The 18,723-nt window shown below is 40.8% G+C and overlaps 1 protein-coding gene across 1 annotated transcript in view; it reads left to right on the plus strand.

Moving 5' to 3' along the window:
- Positions 1-18,723, plus strand: part of SORCS3 (sortilin related VPS10 domain containing receptor 3) — a 590,148-nt gene that overhangs the window by 233,156 nt on the left and 338,269 nt on the right. The window lies entirely within an intron of this gene.

An 18,723-nucleotide genomic window follows, 5' to 3' on the forward strand; every position in this document is an offset into this window, starting at 1 on the left:
TCCCCTCTTCCTTCTCTCTCTCTCTCCCTTGCTCCCTCCTTCCCTCCTTCCTTCTCTCCTTCCTTCTTTCAACATTAAGGTCTTTCAGTCTTGGAACTGAAAATGTGTGTCCTTTTGCAAGCCTCTCGCTATTTCCTCCACCACACAGCCCCTGGCAACCACTATTCTACTCTCTGTTTCTATGAGTTTGAGTCTTTTTAATTTTTTAGATTCCGCATATAAGCGATACCATGCAATATTTATCTTTCTCTGACTGGTTTATTTCATTTAGCATAATACCCTCCAGCTTCATCCATGTTGTCACAATTGGCAGGATTTCTTTCTTATTTAAAGCTAAATATTATTTCATTGTATATGTGTAAATATATGTATAAATGTGTGTATATATATATATATATACACATATACACACACATATATGTATGCATGTCACATTTTCTTTATTCATTCATCCGTTGACAGACACTTAGGTTGTTTCTATACCTTGGCTATTGTGAATTATGCTGCAGTGAACATGGGAGTACAGATATCTCTTTGAGATCCTCTATTACCTTTGGATATATACCTAGAAGTGGAATTGCTGGATATGGTATTTCTAGTTTTAATTTTTATTTATTTATTTATTTTTTGCAGTACGCGGGCCTCTCACTGTTGTGGCCTCTCCCGTTGCGGAGCACAGGCTCCGGACGCGCAGGCTCAGCGGCCATGGCTCACGGGCCCAGCCGCTCCGCGGCATGTGGGATCCTCCCAGACCGGGACACGAACCCGTGTCCCCTGCATCGGCAGGCGGACTCTCAGCCACTGCGCCACCAGGGAAGCCCTAGTTTTAATTTTTAAAGGAAACTTTTTACTGTTTTCCACATGGCTGTTCCAGTTTACATTTCAACCAACAGTGTATGGGGGTTCCCCTTTATCCATATCCTCACCAGCATTTTTTTTATTTCTTATTTTTGTTTAGATAATAGACATCCTAACAGGTGTGAGGTGATATCTCATTGTGGTTCTGATTTGTGTTTCCCCGATGACTGGTGATGCTGAGCACCTTTTCATAAATCTGTTGGCTATTTGTATGTCTTGTTTGGAATAATGTCTTTTCAGATTCTTTGCCCACTTTTAAGTGGGTCATTTGTTTTTTTGCTATTGCGTTGTATGGGTTCATCATATGTTTTGGATATTAACCTCTTATTGAATATGTGGTTTGCATACAGTTTCTTCCATTCCATAGATTGCCTTTTCATTTGTGGATGTGAAAAAAGAATTGGTTCTTTTTCTATGCAGAAGTTTTTTTGGTTGAGGCAGTCCTATTTGTTTATTTTTGCTTTTGTTGCCGTTTCTTTTGGTGTCAAATTAAAAAAAAAAAATCATTGCTAAGACCAGTGTCAAGGAGCTTGCCTCCTATGCTTTCTTCTAGGAATTTTATGGTTTCAGATCTTACATTCAAGCCTTTAATCCATTTTGAGTTGATTTTTGCATATGATGTAAGATAATTGTCCAGTTTCATTCTTTTACATGTGGATATCCAGTTTTCCCAGCACTATCCTTTTACTGAAGATACTATCCTTTTCCCCATTGTATATTCTTGGTTCCTTTGTCAAAAATTAATTGACCATATATGCATGTTTTTGCTTCTGGACTCTCTTATTATGTTCATTGATATATGTGTCTGTTCTTATGCCAACGCCATACTGTTTTGATTACTATAACTTTGTAATATAGTCTGAAAACAGGACCTGTGATGCCTCCAGCTTTGTTTTTCTTTCTTTTTGTTAACATCTTTATTGGAGTATAATTGCTTTACAGTGGTGTGTTAGTTTCTGGTTTATAACAAAGTGAATCAGCTATACATATACATATATCCCCATATCTCCTCCCTCTTGCGTCTCCCTCCCACCCTCCCTATCCCACCCTTCTAGGTGGTCACAAAGCACTGAGCTCATCTCCCTGTGCAATGTGGCTGCTTCCCACTAGCTATCTACTTTACATTTGGTAGTGTATATATGTCCATGCCACTCTCTCACTTCGTCCCAGCTTACCCTTCCCCCTCCCCATTCCCTCAAGTCCATTCTCTATGTCTTTATTCCTGTCATGCCCCTAGGTTCTTCAGAACCACTTTTTTTTTTTAGATGCCATATATTTGTGTTAACATATGGTATTTATTTTTCTCTTTCTGACTTACTTCACTCTGTATGAGTCTCTATGTCCAACCAACTCACTACAAATAACTCAATTTTGTTTCTTTTCATGGCTGAGTAACATTCCATTGTATATGTGCACCACATCTTCTTTATCCATTCATCTGTTGATGGACACTTAGGTTGCTTCCGTGTCCTGGCTATTGTAAATAGAGCTTCAGTGAACATTGTGGTACATGACTCTTTTAGAATTATGGTTTTCTAAGGGTGTATGCCCAGTAGTGGGATTGCTGGGTCGTATGGTAGTTCTGTTTTTAGTTTTTTAATGAACCTCCATACTGTTCTCCATAGTGGCTGTATCAATTCACATTCCCACCAACAGTGCAAGAGGGTTCCCTTTTCTCCACACCCTCTCCAGCATTTATTGTTTGTAGATTTTTTTGATGATGGCCATTCTGACTGGTGTGAGGTGACACCTCACTGTAGTTTTGATTTGCATTTCTCTAATGATTAATGATGTTGAACATTCTTTCATGTGTTTGTTGGCCATCTGTATATCTTCTTTGGAGAAATGTCTATTTAGGTCTTCTGCCCATTTTTGGATTGGGTTGTTTTTTTTTGATATTGAGCTGCATGAGGGGCTTGTAAATTTTGGAGATTAATCCTTTCTTAAGATTGATTTGGCTACTAGGGATCTTTTGTAGCTCTGTACAAATTTGAGGTTTGTTTTTTCCTGTGTAACCAGTATCAGAAATGCTCTTGGAATTTTGATAGGGATTACACTGAATCTATAGATCACTTTGGGTACTATGGACATTTTAACAATATTAATTCTTCCAATCCATGAACGTGTTATATCCTTTCACTTACTTGTATCTTCTTTAATGTCTTTAATAAGTGTCTTACAGGTTTCAGTGTAGAGATCTTTCACTTCCTTTATTTTCCTTTTAAATTTTTTTAATTTTAATTTTTGAAAATTTTATTGCCATATAGTTGATTTACAATGTTATGTTAATTTCTGCTGTACAGGAAAGTGATTCAGTTATACACATACACACATTCTCTTTTATATTCTTTTCCATTATGGTTTATCACAGGATATTGAATATAGTTCCGTGTGCTACACAGTAGGACCTTGTTGTTTGTCCATCTTATATATACTAGTTTGCATCTGCTAATCCCAAACTCCCAATCCTTTCCTCCCCCACCCTCCCTCCCCCTTGACAACCATCAGTCTGTCCTCTATGTCTGTGAATCTGTTTCTGTTTTGTAGATAAGTTCATTTGTGTCGTATTTTATTTATTTATTTATTTATTTATTTATTTCCCTAATTCTCTGGCTTACAATTAACCTATAATTTCATCATGAGGAACACATTTTAAACTTAGAAATCTGTAAGTGTGTTTAATCACTCTTCAAATTTTATAGGAATTCTCTATCTTCAAATTACTCCTCAATATAAATCAAAGTGAGTCCATTTATTATCCTGCTTGATTCACCTGCTTACATCAAAGTTCATACCCACACATTTTCTCCTTTTGCAATATCCTTTACCTTTCTCTACCAGTCATCATCATCGTTGTTAAGTGCGCAAACTCTGGCACTGTACTACCTGGATTCAAATCCTAGCTTAGCCATTTATTAGTTGTGTGACTTTGGACAATTTGCTTAATGTCTCCATGCTATAGTTTCCCTTGGTGGAACAGGAATAATAATAATCACTTTAAGGTTGTAAGACATAAGTGAGTCAATGTACACACTGTATTTGGAGTAGTGCCTGACATGTAGCAAGTATGATACATGAGCTAATCATCGTTACCTTTCACTTTTTATTCTATTGTCTTTTTTGTGCATGTGTGTGTGTCTTTCATTTTATTTTATTTATTTATTTTTTATAAGTCTTCAATTTTATACACATCAGTGTATATATGTCAATCTCAATTGCCCAATTCATCACACCCGCCCCCCCACACCGTTTCCCCCCCTGGGTGGCCATACGTTTGTTCTCTACATCTGTGTCTCAATTTCTGCCCTGCAAACTGGTTCATCTGTACCATTTTTCTAGTTTCCACATATATGCGTTAATAAACGATATTTGTTTTGTTCTTTCTGACTTACTTCACTCTGTATGACAGTCTCTAGATCCATCCACGTTTCTACAAATGACCCAATTTTGTTCCTTTTTATGGCTGAGTAATATTCCATTGTATATATGAACCACATCTTCTTTAGCCATTTGTCTGTCGATGGTCATTTAGGTTGCTTCCATGACTTGGCTATCGTAAATAGTGCTGCAATGAACATTGGGGCGCATGTGTCTTTTTGAATTATGGTTTTCTCTGGGTATATGCCCAGTAGTGGGATTGCTGGATAACATGGTAATTCAATTTTTAGTTTTTTAAGCAACCTCCATATTGTTCTCCATAGTGGCTGTAACAGTTTACATTCCCACCAACAGTGCAGGAGGATTCCTGTTTCTCTGCACCCTCTCCAGCATTTGTTGTTTGTAGATTTTCTGATGATGCCCATTCTAACTGGTGAGAGGTGATAACCTCATTGTAGTTTTGATTTTCATTTCTCTAATAATTAGTGATGATGAGCAGCTTTTCATGTGCTTCTTGGCCATCTGTATGTCTTCTTTGGAGAAGTGTCTGTTTAAGTCTTCTGCCAATTTTTGGATTGGGTTGTTTGTTTTTTAATATTGAGTGCATGAGCTGTTTATATATTTTGGAGATTAATCCTTTGTCCGTTGATTCGTTTGCAAATATTTTCTCCCATTCTGTGGGTTGTCTTTTCGTCTTGTTTATGGTTTACTTTGCTGTGCAAAAGCTTTCAAGTTTCATTAGGTCCCATTTGTTTATTTTTTTTCCATTTTATTTCCATTTTTTTTCCATTTTATTTCCATTACTCTAGGAGGTGGATCAAAAAAGATCTTCCTGTGATTTATGTCAAAGGGTGTTCTTCCTATGTTTTCCTCTAAGAGTTTTATAGTGTCCGGTCTTACATTTAGGTCTCGAATCCATTTTGAGTTTATTTTTGTGTATGGTGTTAGGGAGTGTTCTAATTTCTTTCTTTTACATGTAGCTGTCCAGTTTTCCCAGCACCACTTATTGAACATACTGCTTTTTCTCCACTGTATATCCTTGCCTCCTTTGTCATAGATTAGTTGACCATAGGTACATGGGTTCATCTTTGGGCTTTCTATATTGTTCCATTGATCTGTGTTTCTGTCTTTGTGCCAGTACCATATTGTCTTCATTACTGTAGCTTTGTAGTATAGTCTGAAGTTAGGTAGTCTGATTCCTCCATCTCCGTTTCTTTTCCCTCAAGACTGCTTTGGCTATTCGGGGTCTTTTGTATCTCTGAACAAATTTTAAGATCTTTTGTTCTAGTTCTGTAAAAAAATGCCATTGCTAATTTGATAGGGATTGCATTGAATCTGTAGATTGCTTTGGGTAGTATAGTCATTTTCACAATATTGATTCTTCCAATCCAAGATCATGGTATATCTCTCCATCTGTTGTTATCATCTTTAATTTCTTTCATCAGTGTCTTATAGTTTTGTGCATACAAGTCTTTTGTCTCCCTAGGTAGGTTTATTTGTAGGTATTTTATTCTTTTCTCTGCAATGGTAAATGGGAGTGTTTCCTTAATTTCTTTTTCAGATTTTTCATCATTAGTGTATAGGAATGCAAGAGATTTCTGTGCATTAATTTTGTATCCTGCTACTTTACCAAATTCATTGATTAGCTCTAGTAGTTTTCTGGTGGCATCTTTAGGATTCTCTGTGTATAGTATCATGTCATCTGCAAACAGTGACAGTTTTACTTCTTCTTTTCCAATTTGTATTCCTTTTATTTCTTTTTCTTCTCTGATTGCCATGGCTAGGACTTCCAAAACTGTGTTGAATAATAGTGGTGAGAGTGGATGTCCTTGTCTTGTTCCTGATCTTAGAGGAAATGCTTTCAGTTTTTCACCATTGAGAATGATGTTTGCTGTAGGTTTGTCATATATGGCCTTTATTATGTTTAGGTAGGTTCCCTCTATGCCCACTTTCTGGAGAGTTTTTATCATAATAGGGTGTTGAATTTTGTCAAAAGCTTTTTCTGCATCTATTGAGATGATCATATGGTTTTTATTCTTCAGTTTGTTAGTATGGTTTATCACATTGATTGATTTACGTATATTGAAGAATCTTTGCATCCCTCGGATAAATCCCACTTGATCATGGTGTATGATCCTTTTAATGTGTTGTTGGATTCTGTTTGCTAGTACTTTGTTGAGGAGTTTTGCATCTGTATTCATCAGTGATATTGGTCTGTAATTATCTTTTCTTATAGTATCTTTGTCTGGTTTTGGTATCAGGGTGATGGTGACCTCATAGAATGAGTTTGGGAGTCTTCCTTCCTCCCCAATTATTTGGAAGAGCTTGAGAAGGATGGTTGTTAGCTCTTCTCTAAATGTTTGATAGAATTCACCTGTGAAGCCATCTGGTCCTGGACTTTTGTTTGTTGGAAGATTTTTTTTTTTTTTTTTTTTGCGGTACACGGGCCTCTCACTGTTGTGGCCTCTCCCGTTGTGGAGCACAGTCTCCGGACGCACAGGCGCAGCGGCCATGGCTAACGGGCCCAGCTGCTCCAAGGCATGTGGGATCTTCCCAGACCGGGGCACGAACCCATGTCCCCTGCTTCGGCAGGTGGACTCTCAACCAGTGCACCACCAGGCAAGCCCTGTTGGAAGATTTTTAATCACAGTTTCAGTTTCATTACTTGTGATTGGTCTGTTCATATTTCCTATTTCTTCCTCATTCAGTCTTGGGAGGTTATACCTTTCTAAGCATTTGTCCATTTCTTCCAGATTGTCCATTTTATTGGCATAGAGTTGCTTGTAGTAGTAATCTAAGAGGCTTGTGCAAGTTCCCTGATGGGAGGGACTGGTGGTGGGTCGTGCTGACTGTTGCTCTGGTGGGCAGAGCTCAGTAAAACTTTAATCTGCTTGACTGTTGATGGGTGGGGCTGTTTGGCCTGAGGCGACCCAACACTGGAGCCTACCTGGGCTCTTTAGTGGGGCTAATGGCGGACTCAGGGAGGGTTCGCGCCAAGGAGTACTTCCCAGAACTTCTGCTGCCAGTGTCCTTGTCCCCGCGGTGAGCCACAGCCACCACCCGCCTCTGCAGGAGACCCTCCAACACTAGCAGGTAGTTCTGGTTCAGTCTCCCCTGGGGTCACTGCTCCTTCCCCTGGGTCCCCATGCGCACACCACTTTGTATGTGCCCTCCAAGAGTGGAGTCTCTGTTTCCCCCAATCCTGTCAAAGTTCTGCAGTCAAATCCCACTAGCCTTCAATGTGTGATTCTCTAGGAATGCCTTCTCCCGTTGCCAGACCCCCAGGTTGGGAACCTGACTTGGGGCTCAGAACCTTCACTGCAGTGGGTGGACTTCTGTGGTATAAGTGTTCTCCAGTCTGTGAGTCACCCACCCAGCGGTCACGGGATTTGATTTTATTGTGATGGCGCCCCTCCTACCGTCTCATTGTGGCTTCTCCTTTGTCTTTGGACGTGGGGTGTCTTTTTTGGCGAGTTCCAGTGTCTTCCTGTCGATGATTGTCCAGCAGCTAGTTGTGATTCTGGTGTTCGCGCAAGAGGGAGTGAGAGCACGTCCTTCTACTCCGCCATCTTGGTTCCTAATCCTCACTTCCTTGATTAAATTTATTCTTAAGTATTTTATTCTTTTTGATACAGCTCTGGTGGGATTGTTTTCTTAATTTCTCTTTCTCGTAGTTCATTGTTGGTATATAGAAACACAACTGATTTTTATGGTGATTTTGTATTCTGCAACTTGACTGCTGCTGATTGGTTCTAACAGATTTTTTGTTTTCTGGGTGTGTTTGATGGAGTCTTTAGTGTTTCCTATATATAAGATTATGTCATCTGCAAACAAAGACAGTTTTACTTCTTTTTTTCCCCCAATTTGTATGCCTGTTATCTCTCCTTCTTGCATTATTGCTCTGGCTAGGACTTCAAAGGTTATGTTGAATAAGAGTGGTGAGAGTGGGCATCCTTGTCTTGTTTCTGATCTTAGAGGAAAAGATTTCAACTTTTTACCACTGAGTAATAATTAATAATATCATTAGCTGTGGGCTTGTTATGTGGGCTTGCCTGTGTTATGTAGAGGTGAATTCCTTCTAAACCCAATTTGTTGAGAGTTGTTTTTTTTTAAAATGTTTTATTATGAAAGGATGTTGAAATATCCTGGCTTCTTTATCTGAAATATTGGGATAAAAGTAAAAATATCTGTCTTAATGAAAGTGCCTGACACATGGTTTGTTTGTTCGTTTTCCGATTAACACGGTGTTTTGAGTATCTAGAATAGTGTCAAACAAGTCATAGGCACCGTATAAATAATTTGCAGGTGAATAGGTAATCAGCAAAGTATATTCCTGTTCTTTTGGTGAGTAGAATGTGTCTCAAGTGAGCTCGGAATATTTTTGGAAGCAAGAAGGCATTAGTTGGTCAGTCTTTTATGTATAGGACAAAATCCTAACTTCAAAATTCTAAAATCTCACCTCATGTTCATGTGGCAGAGACTGAATAGAAACAGGCATACCAGCAGGATATTATGGGTTTGATTCCAGACCACTGCAGTAAAATGACTATGGCAATAAAATGAGTTATCCACATTTTTTGGTTTCCCCGTTCATGTAAAAGTTATGTTTACACTATACTGTAGTATATTAAGTGTGCAGTAGCATTATGATGAAAAGAACCAAGGTACATATACCTTCATTAAAAATACCTTATTGCCAAAAAATGCTATCATCTGAGCCTTCAGCTAGTCAGAATTTTTTTGCATTAGTAACATGAAAGATCACTGATCACAGATCATCATAACAAATAAAATGATAATGAAAAAGTTTGAAATATTGTGAGAATTACCAAAATGTGGCACAGAAACATGAAGTGAGCAAATGCTGTTGGAAAAATGGTGCCGATAGACTTGCTCGATGCAGGGTTGCCATGACCCTCCAGTTTGTAAAAAACCCAGTTATCTGCCAAGCACAAAAAAGCAAAACATAATAAAATGAGATGTGCCTGTATTCACTAAGCCTGTTTCATCTTCATCCAGGACAAACAATTAGACTACATTCTTTCACTGACATATAGTCATATGACTGAACTCTGGCCCATAGAAGGAGGCTAGGAGTGATGGGTGCCACTTCCATACATGGTAAAAACAATGCTCGCTCATTTCTCCTTCCACCAGTTCAATTGAGAATTCCTAAGATTTGGAAGATAGCAGAACCCTGATATGAGAGGAGCTCAGTTCTTTGAGTCATGGTACGGAACGAGAGCCCCTTCCTGCCCCTCACCTCCCTGCTAGTCCATATTGGACTGTGGTGTAAGAAGTACACTAACATAGTGTTAAGTTACTGACGCATTGGTGGTGTTTGCTACTGCAGTTAGCTCCTCCGTGCATACAGTCTCTGGAATGCATATCCAGCCCTCCTACTCCTACATTCACTTTGTTCTCCAGCCAGAATGTCTTTTTACTATTCCCAAGGTACACTGTATTTTTCCAGCATCTAGCATAGCACCTTTTACACCATAGGCACTCAATAAACGTCTGTTGATTGATTTCTGGGTCGAAGAATGAAACAGCAGCTTCCTATAAAATGCAAGCATTTTTTATGTTAGACCGATCTGATATTTCAGAGGAAATATACATTTGGGGGTGATTCTCTCTACAGGATTTAGTATACAGCTCTTAAACAGAGAGTTCAGCTTACCTGGAACATTAAATCTAATGTTAAATTTACACACAGCCTTTCAGGGAGGTTCCTACCATATACAAGGAAAATCCAGCCATATAGAATTCTAGATGTGTTAGAGCAGCTTTGCAGATGGGCTCCATCCAGGAGAGATGGTTCTAGGCCGGGATATATGACCTTGCAGTAAATTTTAGGGGCCCAGAGGTCTTCCCATCCATATTCAAGTGCTTACAATAGAAACAGCCTATGTTTCCTCCACTTTTAGAAAGACTCGCCTAGCTTTTCTTTCATGCTCTTACACCTCTGATGAATTGTATGACTGATGTTGAAAATCCAGAGTATGACCACTACTTAACTTTCTGCTGCTTTTACACAAATTAGGTCAGAACATGGAGGGGAAATGAATTATACTCTCGGTCAGAGGTTGTACAGAGAACTGTAGTTGCCCAGTGTTGTTTTCTTTCATCCATCAAGTATGTTGGACATCTTGCCATCTTCTCAATGCTAACCGTCACAGTAATAATAGAAGGCATTTGCTGAGTTAAGTTATGTGCTGTAAGCCTTAGGTTAACTTGAGGTTAACATTCCCTTTACCCACCCATCAGCTGCTGCAAGAAATGTGATGACTTCCTCCACAAATGTGATGACATCCCACATGTGGGATGGCCAATGACTGGCTGGTATGGGGCACAAAAGCCTGGCCCTTTGCCTCAGAATGGCTTAAGTCTGTGGTGAGAGTTCTGCACCAGAGTCCCCCTGTGGATCAAGCTTTACCTGGAACCACAACCTTGCTGGTCTGATGCCCCTTCCCTATCTTGCCTTCCTCTCTTCCATTAGGTTTGGCCTAAGAGCACTCCCTCAATCATTCTTAAGCTTCCAAATCCCAGAATCAAGCTCTGATTTTAGGCAACTCAGCCTAGGATGTTTTTTCTTTTTTCTCAAGGTCACTTTATACTCTGCTCCAGAGATGTCAGTTCTACTCTTGCTTCTGTCCATGGTAACAGTATTCTCTTAGGCGCTCAGGCTTAGAACCTTGACGTTGTCTTTACCTGTTCCTTCTCTGTCCCTGTCCAGGAAACACAGTGTGCGTCTTCTGTGCTCCTCTTTCATTTCTTACAACACAATATCATCAGGTTAGTGGATGCATTCCTAGTAAGTCTTTCTACCTCCAGAAGGACAGGCTTCACCAACCCATCATATCCATCAGCAATCGATTAGTCTTTCCAGATGGGCTCCTATCATGTCCCTACCCTATTCCAGAACCTTGGGGGCCCCAACTGCTTGTAAGATTAAGTTCAAGCTCTTTAGCAGATATTCAAGACCCTCCACAAAGTCTTATTCTACTTGTTTAACTTACACCCTTTTATGCCTGTGTATGAACATTTCTTTCAGCCTGGGCCCATCTCCTAATTTTCTTCTGAAAATACTTGCATGTTTCATGTTCCAAGCCTTTGAGCATGGTCTTTGTATTCCTTTGGGCTCCTAATACTCCACCTTTTCCTCAAAGTTCACCTCTTCGATGAAATCTCCCTTCCTCTCCTCTGAGCTCCTCTAGCGCTAATGAATATCATTACCTTCATTTTCATCATCGTTATCGCCATCACATTAAGAACCTGTATATAATATGCCTGAAATTGTGATAAATGTTTTACATGCATTTCCTCATTGAGTTCTTCACTGAGTTCTGAAACAACCCTGCGAGGTACTTAGTTTAGGTAGTTTTGCCTATTTTATAGATCAGAAAACCTAAGTTCAAAGAGGTTAAGCGACCTGCCCAAAATCACATAGTAAGGGGTGTGGAGCCAGGTTTTGAAGCCGCCATGACTCCAAAATGTGTGTACTTAACCACACTGCTATCCTATTGAACTTGGCCTAACTTCTTCCTACTCATTTATCGTTTATTCATTTATTCATTGAATATAGTGACTGAGTGCCAGGGACTGGACACTAGGGACTTAGTAGGGCCCTTGTCCTCACAGAGTTTTATCTAATTGTTCTCTTGAGCCCCTTTCCTAATTGCTGTCCCTCTCCCTAAGCTTCTCCCTCCCCACTAATCTCTCCAGGAGGGACTCTTATTGAAATTTCACCTATGTGCTGTGTCATTTTGCCTATCATTTCCTGATGGTTCAGGTGCTGTGTTTAAAATGACCTGTCCCTTGGCTTTCAGGACTGACTCATGCCATGCTTTTTAGTTATTTAGTGAGAAATGGTCTTGTCTCCCCAAGACCGTATGATACTTTCTGAGAGCATTCCCGTAGGTGCCTAGATTAGGTGATCCATAGGCTGGTAGACCTTTGGGAAGCTGAACACTTATTCCAGAGACATGCCCAAGCCCAGGCAATTTTTTTTCAGGACCTCAGTAGCCCTTGGTGATGACAGATTTGCATCCCTAGAGCACTGATCTGCATTTTGAAAGCAACCAGAAGCCATTTGGAGCTTGGTCAGATGCACAGAAGGTTGGAGACGGCAGGGACTTTTGAGATCACTGATTCCAACCCTCTCATTTTACAAAAGAGGAGAGTGAGCAAACTGTGAAGCATTGTTTTGGGTTGGAATCAAGGAGTGTCTGTAACGACAAGATTCTGGAAGCCCAGTAGACCAGGACGTGTGGGCCTCGCTGAATGCTGAAGTTCGAGCCCCTGGGGGCAGTCAGCGCATTGTGTCGCTGCCAGTCCTGGTGTTTGTTGGTGGGCTGGGAGGTACTGCTCCCAACCAGGCGTCTGGCTCTTCTCAGCATCTTGACCTGCACACTTGAGCACTGCCTTTCCCCATGGGAGCAGCCTGTGTCAGGAAAGGCACTGAGTTCCAGGGACTCCGAGAGGATGTGAGTCTGAGGAGTGTCTGTGTATGTTGAGGGGGGTGGGCTGTGCGGGGCTGGCTTCTACAGGCTCTCGCATGAAATGGCAGTGAATGTCTTTTAGTATAAAGACACCGTCCTTTCTTTCCAGTGATACTTTTGGCCTGGGCTTCTGTAGCCTCTCTGTACCAAAGACCCCAGACCCAGGTGTCTGGGATAAAATATTTTCCTGTTCAGTAGATTGTTCAGGCTATAGGAAGTGCCTGTCATCATTTCATGCAGCCCTTCTCAGTTTTCAGAGGGGAAATAAAGGATGGCGGTTAAATGGCTTTAGGAAGAAATGAAAATGTATCCAAGAACTAAGCTGATTCTTGCACTGTGCTTTATGTAGATTTTCTCGTTGGGTCCTCCCAACAACCCTGCCTGGTAGCAGTTATTCTGCCTATATTAGAGATGGGAAAACTGAGGCCCAGAAAGCTAAGGCAATGTGCACAGGGTTATATTGCTAGTAGGTGGGAGAGCAGGAATTCTAGCCTGATTTTGACTTCAAATGCTCTCCTTTTTAATACCTGTAATACCTCCTAGTAGGAAATGTCTTCAGAGATTCCCTGAAAGGATGAGTCAGTGAAATCTCTACTATGTGATACTTTGAGAAACAGATGCTTAGTTATCACTGCTTCCAATAAACAGCCACGAATTGAAGTAGAGCGCACGGGATTCGGAATCCGTTGACCTGGGTTCAAGTTCCAGCACTGTCATTTACTTAGTCACTTAACCTTTCTGAGTCTCTATTTCCTCATTTTTCTGACAAAGACAAAATACCTTTGTCAAAGGGTCATCGCGAGAATTAAATGAAATATCTCAAGAGAAAGTGTTTCGTGTAAAGCACTACGCAAATGTTAGTTCCTTAAATGCCACAGGAACTTAGGTTGGCACTCTCCCGAGAAATCAGTTATTGAGCCCAAGTGTGTGCCAAAGGCTTGATCCCCGACCTCAAGAAGCTTATAGTTTTGGCGGGGAGAAGAGGCAATGAAAATCAGAGGGTACAGGCCAAATTGTGCTGCAGTGATATAAAGGTAGTAAAGAATCAGAGAAAGGAAATATCACCGTAGGGCAAGGTAGATGAGAAGGCTTTACGTAGGAGGCTGGATTTGAACTTTATGGGGTCTGGCGAAGAAGACTGTTTGAGGTGAGAGGAGATTTGCCGGAAGTCCATAGCTTTAATTACAATTTGAAAAGATCTCTTTGTAAGTTGCAGTCCTCTGGGACCCAGTTGTTTGACATAGAGCAGCAGTTCTCAAAGTGTGGTCCTGGGAACCCTGGGGAATGCCCACAACCCTATCAGGGGATTAATGAATATATTTTCTGATAATAATAAGTGTTATTTGCCCTTTTTTATTCTCATTCTCTCACAAGTGTACAGTAGAGTTTTCTAGAAGTTACATGACATATGTGATGTCATAATGATTAAATGCAGACGTTGATATGAGAATCCAACTGTCTTCCATTAAGTCAGATATTAAGGAACTTTGCAAAAAATGTAAAAAAAATAAAAGCCACACTTTCTCACTAAATTGTTTTTGTTTGGGAAACTGTAGTTGTTTATCATAAAATTATGGTATTTATGTTTTATTATTGTTATTTTAAAATAAATGAATAAATATTGTAAAATTTTATCAGATGCAATTTCTAATACAGTACAGACTGATGGATATAACATATGAATTAAATCTCTTAGGGTCCACGATAATATTTAAAAGTATCAAGGGGGTCCTGTGTTAAAGACATGGTATTCCAGTGTAAAGACACAGTTAGGGTCTCATATTTTTATAATGCGTTGGTGCCAACACACCTGTTTTTGGAGATTTTAAAATACTAATGCCCAGTGTTGGCCAGTATGCAATGAAACTGGTGCTCCCATGTACTGTTAGTGGAAGTGCAGATTGACCAGAATATTTATGTCATGCAGAATATTTTGTAACAATTACCATATTAATGATAATTTTTACCCTTTGAACTAATAATTACATTAACATGGATGTACTTTAAGGAAACAAAGACGCATACAAAATTTACGTAGAAGAATACACACTACAGTTATTTACTATAAAAATTTGGCCAGAAACCAACCATCTGACCGAGAAGGCAGTTAAAGTAAATTATGATACATTTATACACTGGGATGCTGTAAGGCTTTTAAAATGATTCTGGAAGAATATTAAACAACCTGGTGAGATGCTTAAAATATTATGTTAAGTGAAAAAGTAGGACACCAAGCTGTATGCAGAGAACAACCCCCAATTTTGTAAACATACACATGCACACAGATTAGAGGAAAAAAAAAGTAGCAAAATGTTAAGTGGATTTTTCTCTGTATAGCGTGGCTATAATTGATGTCTGTGTTGCACATTATACTTTTCTATACTTTATGATATTTCTACCATAAGTTTTCAGTCCTTTTAGTTTTTAAAAAGACCCCAGAGTGTGGCATTTATCTTCTCTAAGGCCATGGGCACCAGTCCACTGAGCCAATCCATGGCACCAGGGCTTCAGATGAGTGCTGCCTCAGGTCTCAGAGGGGCATTTCTCTCAGGGCCAAATGATGGTTTAAGAAATACTCTGTGACTTGAGAACAAACCCAACTTCTAGCTAATTGCTTCTTCTTCTTACTTAGCCTTTCAAAGGAAAGCTTTAAAAAACTGCGATTGGTTTTCATGCCCTATAGCTCTGGTCTGTTGTCAAGAGCGTTTGGGGTGTAGAATGTGGTGTCCAAGAGGGCAATTGCTTAAGTAATGTTGTGTAGCCGGCATGGTGCAGGGAGCATAGCAATCAACATATAATTCTTTTAGAGGAAGAGGTAAATGAGATTTCAGATTTCTGGGCCCATAAGGAGATGGAGTGGCTGTGGTATAAGAGCTTCAAATGGGAGACCTGCAATTCACTCCTGGGTATCTGGGAGTTTCCAGTTCTTTCTTGGGCTGGGAGGTATCCGGTGTTGGAATACTTTAGTCTTCTTTCTTCCCCGAATGACCGGTAAGATAACCGATAGAACCAGCTCTGCCTGAAGGACATCTGCTTTGTTGTTAGTCTCTCCCAGGAGAACCTTTCCCAAGCAGAAGGGAATCTGAATGCGACTATTTGGTCCCTGGGACACATTTGCTCAGCCTGAGTATTCAAACTGCATATGGCATTATGCAGCATGCATTAGGGCCTAAGAGAGATACACAAGGTGGTTCTGTTAGACCCAAACGGTCTACGAGGGATTCCAACTCGCCCAAGAACCGCCAAGAGTCGAGAGCCGCTGCAACACGCAAGAGGTTTATTAGGAGCCGATGCACCGGGGTTCCCTGAACCTCACGCAGGAGGCCGATGGGGAACCCCTAAAAGCGGAATCACATACTTTTTATAGGTTTATTTACTCATAGGGCGGGTATATTCTCACAATGATTGGGTAGATGTGGTGACTTTTGAATTCATTGGCTTAGGAACTTTTGTCCCACCTTCTGGCCGTTATAGTTGTTTGTTCATTGTGGCGGTTAGGGCGTATACCTGTTACGGGCAACTGGAAAATTACCCGCTGTCTGGAAAGTCCCCGTCAACTGAAAAACTCCAAGAATTGGTTTCGATAGGGAGAAGGAGTGGCGCACGATAGGGAGAAGAATTGGTTTCGATAGGGAGAAGGAGTGGCGCACGATAGGGAGAAGAATTGGTTTACGGGAACAAGTGAGGGGGTGGAAAGTCCCTAAAGGCCCCACAGTTCCTTGACCTCAGAGGACTTACTCCGTCTGGAAAAAGAAGCCTCATGCACAAAAAGTTAAATAATGCCATAAAACAACAGCAGAAGAGAAGAGATGTACATCCCCAGAGAGCGGGTACGATGCTCCCTGAGAGTGACACAGATGCTGAGCGCTAGGAAACCAGAGGCAGGAAAGATGAGAGGCTTCTTGGAGGAGGATAGAAGCTGGAGAAGCCACTCTCTTTTCTACGGGGCTGGTTGCTCAGGGGAGAAACAGACTTGCTTTAACTGATAAATTAATTAATGATTTGAGTGCCTACCACATGCAAGGTATTACGTTTATCCCAGAGAAGAGAAAGATTTACAAATAAATGGGGCACAGAGTTTAGCTTCTCTAGGGTAGCGGGATGGTCTGGAGTCTCTCCAACAGTTTACATGTCTCCGTTAGGCAGCTACGCACTTTATCCTGGGGGTTTCTGGATGTGCACAGATATAATTCTGGCATGTCATAGGGACCCAACTGGCTGCATTTAATTTTGAAGGGAAATGGTAAACATCTACTCCCCAGATAGAGATGCCTTGCTAAAACTGTCCAGAACCTTCTAGTTTGTGCCTCATTATTTTTTTTCCCCAGGAAATCTTACTGAACAAAGTGAAGTCTGTTTTCCCTAGACTTGAATTTGTTAGTATTGGCCACCTGCTGGAGGCTGTCTCTGCTTATGCGTGGCACCTCCTCCAACTTCCCATGTACCTTTTGGTAGCTGACTGCTGATCTGGTGGGGATGGGATGGCTTTGGCCTGCCCACTGGTGGTTATGTAACTATAACTCACCTCCTGTTTGCCCAGAGATGCATGGGACAATTTCTCCTCCAATGATCACATTGTTGTTCTACCATGGGGTCTCCCAGCAACTGGCAGTGAAGTGAACGGCGTGGTGTTAGGGCCATTTACGCTTCACAGTAATCCTAGGAAGGAGATATTTATATTTCCACTGAGCAGATGTGAAACAGGAGACTTACGTAATTAGCCTAAGGTTACACAGGCTGGAGTTGAAACCAAATCTGCTTGACTCTGAGACAAATCCTCTTATGGTCATGTTGGGTTGTCTTTTCGAATGCAAATGCTGATCTATAATAGAGCTCCTCTACAGATGTGTTAATTTTCTGATCCACCTCATGACTGCACAGTAACAAATCACTTTATTGTGATTATTTTTAACCGCATGAGTGATACATGGCTATATTTTGGTTTGGAAAGCATTGCAACATTACAAGTAAACTCAAGTTCTTCTAGCCAACCCACCCCACCCCGGGCCCCTCCTCAGAGGTAACTTCTATTACCATGTATTTGCGTTTTCCTCTAGAAATTTTACAACGCACTGGTGGACACACTTACAAACCTAATGGAAATATACTGTTTTGTTTCGTTTGGGTATACTGTTTGTATCTTTAATGCATTATTATTCAGTAGCCTTTTTCCTTTAGTAATGTCTCAGAGACTTTTCTAGGACAATAATCTTGATACCTACCTGATTCTTTAGTGCTGTTGTATAGTGTGTGTATGTGTGTGTGCATGTTGTGTAAAGTACGCTATATTCACGTGAACAAAGGTGCAGTGAATTATGGGATGTCACATCCTCTCAGGGTCTGCTGGAGGACTTCTTTCCTCCCTCCTCCCTTCCCCAGTATGACACAAACAGGCCTCTTGGCTGATAGGGTTGAGATCTTTTGTCACTTTAAGTCCTCAACGTAACAACCCAACAACCCTATCATCTTAACTGAGATTCTTCAGTGAGAAATGAAGTGTTCACACTTCAATGGGAAACAAAGACCAAGGATCTGAATGTTTTGGCCCACCCCACACATGCCAACCTTCCCTCCTAGATCTGAGCTGGAATGGTGCTGCTGGTGGGTCTACATTTTATTTGATATAAACCATGAATTCTGCATGATCTGGTCTCCAGAGTCAGGTTACCTTCAATTTTCTGCACTTGGACCCCATGATGGCTCTCATTCAGATAGCTGGGGCAGGAGAACATGAACTATTCTGTATCCCTGTGTCTCTCTTTGTGAGACGAGATAATGCGGCCGTGGAGTCAGATGACACAACGAGGTGACGGAGAGCTGTGTGAGCTTCTGCCTGGGCATCAGCCTGCCTGTGGTTTTTCTGAAGCAGAAGGTGGGGCCACTATCCACTTGGAGAGTGAAGCTATTTAAGTCACTCGTTTTTGGCTTGGAGTCTGAAATTAGTTTTCTGTCTGGTTATTTGCGGTCAGGTTGGGCTTCTGCCATT

The sequence above is a fragment of the Neophocaena asiaeorientalis genome, unplaced genomic scaffold (genome assembly GCF_003031525.2).
Source record: "Neophocaena asiaeorientalis asiaeorientalis breed wild unplaced genomic scaffold, Neophocaena_asiaeorientalis_V1.1 scaffold240, whole genome shotgun sequence".
NCBI lineage: Eukaryota > Metazoa > Chordata > Mammalia > Artiodactyla > Phocoenidae > Neophocaena > Neophocaena asiaeorientalis.